We start from the raw sequence: 8,609 nt of genomic DNA, 5'->3' as shown, positions 1-8,609 counted from the left end.
TAGGAGGGAGTGAAGCCGTAGCCGATTCTTCTGCCGTTACCCATTACAAGCATTGATGTAGAATGCTGACAATATTTGAGTGCCGAGAACGCCCTCTGGTGGTCAAAAGTAGTCCTTGCGGGGCGTACAGGATACAAACGTTCACAACATTTTACAATACCTAAAATCTGTGCTTTGAATGGGCAGGTACTGTCAGGTATTGAAAGATCTTGAAAATGGGAGAAAGGTGAAACAACATAAGGTTCTGCTTAAAAAACCTGGGAGCCTTCTGCCTAAATCAGGAGCGTTGTAACGAATGTAAAAGCAAAATAGAAATCCCTCTGGTGATCTATCTACGCATCACAGTCAATGTATAATTTGTAAAAAAGAGCATGCATCTTAAGTAGGAATTTATATGAAATCTCTATCTCGGTTGTTTTTTTGATATTTTTGTATTTGCATCAGCACATTGACATTCATGCGTGTGCACTGAGGGTTTTTTTTTGTGACACTAGTGAGACCAGAGGGGCACGCCATGTGCAGCATTCCTTTATGAAGCATGTCTACCGTCGGCTCACTGGGCTTTAGAGTTCACAATTGATGTGCCAGGCCCCTGCAATCAAGTCCTTCGGTCCATCCATGTTTGACAGGGATGATGCATCTGTGTGTAATCCAAGTATGTGTGGTAGGCTGTGTGTGGAGTGTGTGTGCTAGAGATGACTTTGGCCATACAGGAATTCATTATTTTGATTTCCTGCATTGGAATGGAACCTAAGTAGGCTGTGTAACTCACCACAACTGGTGGGGACTTTACCCTTCGTCTCTTGATCACCACCCGGCTCCGTGATTGGTTCTTTGCTTTGTTTGGGTGGGGGATTTGTGTTTGGGCCAGAGGAAGACTTCCACAGTAAAGATCCACCAGACTGTGATTGGGGGTCTGTAGGAAAGTAATATCTGCTTAATGGTTACCCCCATTATTTGCCTTGTACTATGCTTTTTCTGACTAGTCTGACTGGGATCCTGCTAACCAGGGCCCCAGTCTCTGTGCTTTCTCTCTTAAATTGACTATGGTGAGCACTTAGGTACATCCCAGATTGGCTACTGGTGTACCATTCTAAGTTCCTAGTATATGGTACTGAGATACCCAAAGCATAGGTGCACCAGGGGTCTCCTATGGGCTGCAGCATGTGTTATGCCACCCATGAGAGACCACTCAAATTGTGACAACAGGCCTGCCATTGTAGCCTGTGTAAGCTGGTGCTAGCACCACTTACAACAGATATAGATTTCCCTATGTCTGAGGTCACTGCACTTAAACCTATAAGGCAGATTCCGTAGATTTGTCTGGGCAAGATATGTTTCATCTGGTTTTTTTTGTGTGGAAGAAATTCCAATTCTGTACGGGTTTATCCAAGGTATGTAGTCATTTATTTGCACTCTATTCGTGAGAGTGGTTAAGAGAAAAAGGAAGAAAATGACACAGCCAACACGTGTTTCGCCCCTTAAACCTATAAGGCAGGCCTTTCAATCCTGAAGGTAGGGTGCTCGGTTCTAAGTGTGAGGGTGCCTCTGCATGGGCAGAACACACCTACATCCTTCGAAGCCCATTCTCCTGGGTGGTAAGTGCATCAGCCATTATGATACATAAAGTGACCATGCGTCATTACGCGATGACCATCTCTAAACTGGCTGTAACGAACCCTGTCGTGTTTGGTATAAAACATGTTGGAATCATACCCCCACACTGTAAACAGTGTGGGAGGTAGGATTCCATGCACTGTAAAGCTCCCCTGGGAGTCCCTCAGTGCTCCTGGTACCAGTCTTCAAGACCAGGACAGCACAACATGGCTGCTGCCGACCAAAGACACAATTCTGCCTTCTTGCTGCTGAGCCAAGCTCGAGCAGGGGAAGGCAGAACAATAGGTATCCTGTCACAGGGAGGTGTGACCACTTCCCAGACTGGGTTTAGTGTATTGGGCCGGGTGGGAGCACTTGCCATCCCCGCTCAGTCTGCTTGAGGGGCACATTTGGTGCCCTCCTTGCATAGTCCAGTTTAAACCAGCCCAGGGAGCCGTTGGCTCACGCTCTGGCATGAAACTGGACAAAGTACATGGCAGTATCCTCCCCACTGTCCGACCCCTCCCCTGGGAGGGAACCCTGAATCACCCCAACCCTTTCCTTAGGGTATTTAAGGGCTTACCTGTAGATGGGTCCATAGATTCGTCGTGGGACAAGATTCATATCAAGACATCACTTCTTCTTCGACCATCTGGGCTCTCCGGACTTCACTTGACCTTGCTTTGGGCTCCGAGACAGCAACTGGGAAGACTCCTGCTGCTCCTGGTCTCATCGTCCTGCAATTCTGTGTAAACGTGCTACTTACTTGTTTTCTTTGCAAAGTATGAAGTGTCTTGTGTATATCTCTGCGTAGGAGATATTTGTATGTGTTAGTGAGTGTCTTATAATAAATACATATTTTTATAAATACACTGTGTGGTTCTTTTTCACTTAATCCATACCAATAAGATTACGCTTTGGTAAAACAAGCTGCTTCACAATCCTTCTGGACTAAGCCTGATGGCTGCTCTCCACAGCTACCACTTAGAGAGCTTTTTAAGGTTGTCTAAGACCACTAAAATCACTATAAGGGTTGTCTGGATTAGTGATGGGTGCCCACTCACATAAGAGTGCACCATATACTAAGCCAACTTCTCACAGGGTCGAAGTGTGGACTCTTCACCACTGCTGCTGGCACCACTGGCCTTCATCGGACCGCATGTGTGCAGACCAGATATGAAAGACAAAGACAACAGCAGTAAGAACTGAGACAGGGCAGAATCTGCATAGCCCCGCTCAGTGGGCCATGACAGACACACACTCCATCCAGTTCTCCGCCCCCCCCCCCCCCCCCCCCCCCCCAGCTAGCACTCACGGACTCAGCCTGCCTGAGGAACAACAAAGACAGAAAGACACTGTGCAAGAGGGAGATACCAAGCGAGAACTGTGGCTTGGGACACATAGCCACAGGTACTTGGGGAGCGGTAGACAAGGCCTACAAGAGTAAACATAAGAATGTTACCTACTAGCTACCCCATGAAGGCTAATATCTTGATTTATGTTGTATAACAATGTGATATTTTGCCCAGAGGATTGACTTAGATTAGTTCTGTCTACCCTCTCACACTGATTATCACATTGAGAAGTGTATGGTATTTGATTAGGCTCTGATGTGTATGTTCAACATTGTGTTGTCTGTTAGAAGTAAAAGTACTTTTTCTTTTTCAGTAAAAACACTAGTTGGCCCTGAGGTTAGGTTAGGTGATGAGATTTATAGAGTGTGAACATTTAGCCACGAAGGGTAGCTTGGTGCAGGCACATAATCATGTGATACACTCAACCATCTGCAATTGGGCCCACAGAGAAACAGCACCTTTCTAAACTTTTGTGGGTTTGTTTCACATCATATGTGGAAAGGCAGAGAGCTCCATTTCAGCACAATAGCTACTGAAAAAAAGCCCGCCCACCAAGGGATGACGGCTGGACACATGAGGCCACAAGTGAAGAGTGACCCATAGATCTAAGTGTGCTCAATGAGTGCTATAACTTAAAGCGTTGCCCCAGTGAGGAGACATTGCAGTGGCCTAGCTAGACCTTTGGCCGCCTGTGGCGGTCCCTGTGCTTGCCGCCCGTGGCGGCCGCATGTAAGAGCGGGGTGGGGATGCTGGCGATTCCTGCGTTTGCTGCCTAGCGACAACCGCAGGTAAGAGCGGGGGAGGCCGCCGCCCCCACTCCTTGCTACCCACTGACAGATTAAGAGTATAAACTGCTCTGTGCACCAAGTAAAGAGTTTTGAAGATAATTTGCCCCTTAACTGGAAACCAGTGCAAGGAAACCAAGGGTTGAAAAATATGAGTGCGGGCCCTGAATGACCAGACTAGCTCAGTGGCAATGTTCTGCACCAACTGAGCTTAATGAATCAGATAGGCAGGAAAGTCCAGTGCGAAAGGAATGTACTCGGTGCTCAGTTTTGCGTTCAAACGTAAGGTAAAATAGTTCTGAATGTGAAAGTTATGAGTGAAGGAAAACAATTGTAAAATTTGTTTCAGGGTTTGAGGCTGATAGAAACAAGAACTATCAACAATCTTTTCTTGATCTGCCATGGTCAATACAGAGTCAAAACTTGATATGATAACTAGGTTCTTCACACAGGATGTGGGCGCTGGCTTGGAGCCTAGTGAGGAGGCCAGAATGGAAGATTAAAAAATGAAGAGGTCTTCATAGAGCAGAGAATCTCTGTTTTATCACCAATTAACTTTAAATGGTGAAAACACATCCAGTGCTCAACCTTCGATAGGCATTCCTAAAGTGGAACAGCGCACTAACAAGGTCACTGGAGATTTTCAGTCCCTGAGAGTCGAACGCGTACCTGAAAAGATGTTAGCCAAAAGATGGGATGGGGTGGACCAAGGGAATCATAAAGAGGTAAACAGAAGTGAGGACTCAATGGAAACCTCAAGCACACCCCGGCAAATTGTTCTGACTCAGGAAAAGAAGTTGCAATGGCTATCAGTTGTGTACAATCCATCAAGATATTAGACAACCACGTGAGTGTGCTGTCCATAATGCCTAATTCATCCCACAGCTCCAAGAGGTGCTGATTGATCACAGTATCAACATCTGTTGACAGATATAGAAGAATCAAGGAGGACAGAAGATTATTATTGGTGCAAATGAATGTGGGACGTGTCGTGTTCAATGCAAAAAGCTCTTGCAGCTTACCTGTGGGATCCACTTTCCTAGAATGTTTTATAGGAGGTCAGGCCGAGTAGATGTGGTATAAGATAGGAGTGATGTAAGATAAGGGAAGAAGGCTGAATGGAGTAAGATGAACAGATGAAAAGTTTAGGGAGAGTAACAAAAAGAGCAAAAAGGTGTAAAGGATGGAGAATAAAGGGGAGGAGGTTCTAATGTGAGACTAGAGTTGAACGACTCTGGTGGAGAATGGGATCACTTTGAAGGAGGAAGGACGTTGAGAGGGAAGAGATTGTCAAGGCTGATTGGAGAAGGAGGCGGAAGGGATGGGTGGTGGACCTGATGAATAAGTGGGTTTTGGGGAGAGGAAGTGCTAACTTGTTGAATGATGATGGAAGTGGCTCAGGGGCGTAGCTTGGTCAGTATGATTGGGGAGGGGGGGAGCTTCAGATTTCCCAACAATCACGTAGGCACATATTGTTGAAATAAAATTATCTGACTAGCAGGGCGCGCAAGAGGGGCTTAAGGGGATTTGGGCAGAGTGAAGACAGCAGATTGGTAGGGGTACAAAGTGAGAGAAAGCACATTTTGTGAAATAACCAAACTTTTTTAACTGTTTCCAAAAAGAGAGAGGGAGAGAGTGTAAGTGCGTTTATCTCTGAGTGTATAAAAATTCCTGGTGAAATCCGACAGACACCTCACCATACACTATTGAAAGCATCTGTATGGGCAGAGGAGCGTCGCCCCACTGCTTTCTCGCAGTGCGAGAAGCAGAAACATAAAATGGTATAATAAATACAATTTTATGTTTCTGCTTCTCGCACTGAGAGAAAGCAGAAGGGTTTGGTTGGGGGTGGGCGGTTGGGTGGTCCTGCTCTAGGGCAGGGGAGGAGTGGCTTGCCCACTCTGAGGGCCCTGACTGTTTGGTCGGCCCCGGGCCGACCAAACCAGTCATACGCACTCTGTATTTTCTGCAGCCTACATGGAGAAAATAGCCTCCCCAGAGACACCTGTGTGGTTGGCATCCCAACCAATCACAACGCTGCCATTGCAGCATTGTGATTGGCTTAGTGGAGGGAAGGAAGGCTGCCTGCTTCGTGTGAGGAGCAGAGAAGCAGAGACGACGCGGGACCGGTCCGGCGAAGGTAAGTTAACTTTTTTTTTTTTTTTAAATTAAACTATCCCCCTCCCCACCACAACCCACTACCCGTGTGACCCCCCGCTCACCCACCCGCAAGTCATGCCGGCCGTGACTGCACGAAATACATGTATTAGGGGGTGCGACACCCCAAAACGCTCCCCCTCCCCCCAAAACTACACTCCTTAGAGGGGCTGAGAGAAGGTTGTGAGGTGAGGCAGTGTAGGACAAGGTGATGGTGCACTGTGTGGCAAAGATTTGGGGCAGGTTTGTAGAGGATGACAGAGAGAAGTGATGCGAAGACTTCAAACTCATGCGCAATTTCTCCTGAAAGATTCCTTTGTTTTCCATCCCATTGCTCTGCTCAGACCAGCATTGTATGGGTTTAGAAAGGAAGAAAGAAAGAACAAGAAAGAGATAGTGAAATGGACAGAATGAAAGAGAATGAGTTAAACACTTTACAAAGCTGAGGAAGAGAGACTGAGAGAGAAAGAAAGAGACCAGCAACACTTTAAGACTGTGTAGTAATGAAGATTCAGTAGCCAAGGTGTAGTTTAAGAAGGTTTATTTAGTCTTAGTTGTAGCTTGGTAAATTCATGTAGAGCAGCCCCACCAGGCGCAGCCTGCCTGCTGCTCAGCCCATACTCCAGCTGTCACACCTCACCTCACAGGTACCCAAACATTCCATTCATCATCACCACACCAACATTACACGCAGTACATTCACACTGACTGAGCAGCTAGGGAGAAAACAACAGGAGAGAACGGTAAATACATATACAGGATACTACATATTCTCCCCCTTTATGTATTACAAAAAATGAAACTGCAAAACGAAATAAGGTATTAACAAGAAGAACCATGTAAAGAGGTATTACGGCAAAATACAAAAATGCAAGAAGGAAATAAAAATCATTAACCTGAAGAACCATAAAAAAACAATGAGAAAAAATACAGAAAAGAGATAGATAAATATACAATGAAGAACCACACAAGATAAAGAGAAAATGAAGAAGATGGATTGATAGAGAGACAATGAAGAACATGCATAGATAAATATACAAGATAAAATATCACACATTATCCCCCTTTATAACATTCATAAAATATGGCAGAAGAAACAAAATATTATATAACCAACACAATTACGGCAAGGCACGGAGGCCAATATTATGCATGTCTCTTTAATTGCCAACTCATAGCAGCAACTACAAAACAATGAAAAATAACTTAGAATAGTAAACCTAAACATTCTAATGTCTTTTTATTCCTGTGTGTAGTAGCCATCTTCCTTCTTTGTTGCTGCTCACAGCTGAGATAAGTTCGCAATTTTAATAATGCTTACTTAATGTGTATGACTGACGCTGTTATTTTATCTGTGTGAATGCTTGATGGGAAAGTTGAGTTATGCTTGTTTCATTTGGTTTATTCTTTAGAACCTTTTGGGTTTTATATTTAATTTACGAAGTTAATTTTATATATATTTAAGAATGTTTGTAGTTATGCAGGTCTTTTTATGACCCATGTATCATCGTGAAGTAGAACTTCTCCAAATTTGTCCGTGACCGTTTTCGGGGGAGAAATTGATTAATTAAATAATTTTCGGGCCTTAGAAGCATTAGACAAGCGCGACCGCTACTTATCGCGCTCGTCTATTCAAGCCAGAGCGTTATGTATGTTCTGCCGTCCTCTCTCCGACTGAAAGGTTTAGCCATTAGCACCCTGTCAGCATCAGAGAGAGAGACAATATTGAGGCAAATTTGACCATTTCAGTGCGGGCGAGCGTCTGTGTTTAAACCTCTCCCGTTGCATTTAACTAGCTAGGACGCGCAAGGGAAGGTTTACGAGCGGCATAATGTAGAAAGAAATTAAAGGAAAACTAGGAATATGCATTTGAATAAGTGGAAATAATAAACAATGGGCATTAGTATTTTCACATTTAATGTCAAGTTACTCACCAGACGCTAGAGGAGACACGAAGGAAGTTTAATCTTATTGGGCCACCATAGGAGCATCACATGACGTGGCGGCCATTTTAGATTGATTAAAAAAGGTCTTTTTGTATTCTAATTTGGCGGACATCTTTTGGACAAGCAGAGAGGCTGTAAGATCGTTTTTTCCAGTCAGGCAGTGGAGGTCAGGAGTGCAACAGCTGTTTTGAGTTGATCTGGTGTTTATGTTAGAGGAAAGTGATTTATTTTTTTTTTTTTTTGAAAAACCTTTATTAACATTTCAACCAATAACAAGTATGGGCCTACAACCCCCGGGGCCGGCCGCTAAGCAGTCAGAGTAACAGAAATCAATATTTATCACAGGCAGCACCTCGGGGAGCAGAATCGCCATGCTATTATACTTTCGGCCACTGAACAGCCCAAGTAGGAGACCAGGATACAAAAGGTTTTCATTTTATAATAAGGGAGGATGGAAGGATCAGGTGCCAAACAGTTTCCCAGCAGCAAAAAATGGCAGGCAGAATAATAAACGTCAACAATAAACAGCAATTTATCTAGTCAATGGCGCTGAAACAGGAAGGTCAGGATGTGGAGGAATATCACGGCCATTTGCGCCTGCAGTCCCCTGCCCTAAAACCCAGAAAACACCACGGAAATTGTGGCACACATGAAAACGCAGCGATTAACAACAAAGGAGTTCTACCATGCTGATCCCAGAAAAGAAAGACAAAGAAGAATAAGAGAAGAAAAAGGAGGCCATGGAAAAAAAGGATTAAAGACTAAAGGAT

The sequence above is a fragment of the Triturus cristatus genome, chromosome 12 (genome assembly GCF_964204655.1).
Source record: "Triturus cristatus chromosome 12, aTriCri1.1, whole genome shotgun sequence".
Classification (NCBI taxonomy): Eukaryota; Metazoa; Chordata; class Amphibia; order Caudata; family Salamandridae; genus Triturus; species Triturus cristatus.
The sequence above is the reverse complement of the archived record's forward strand: the minus strand, read 5'-3'. Positions refer to the sequence as shown.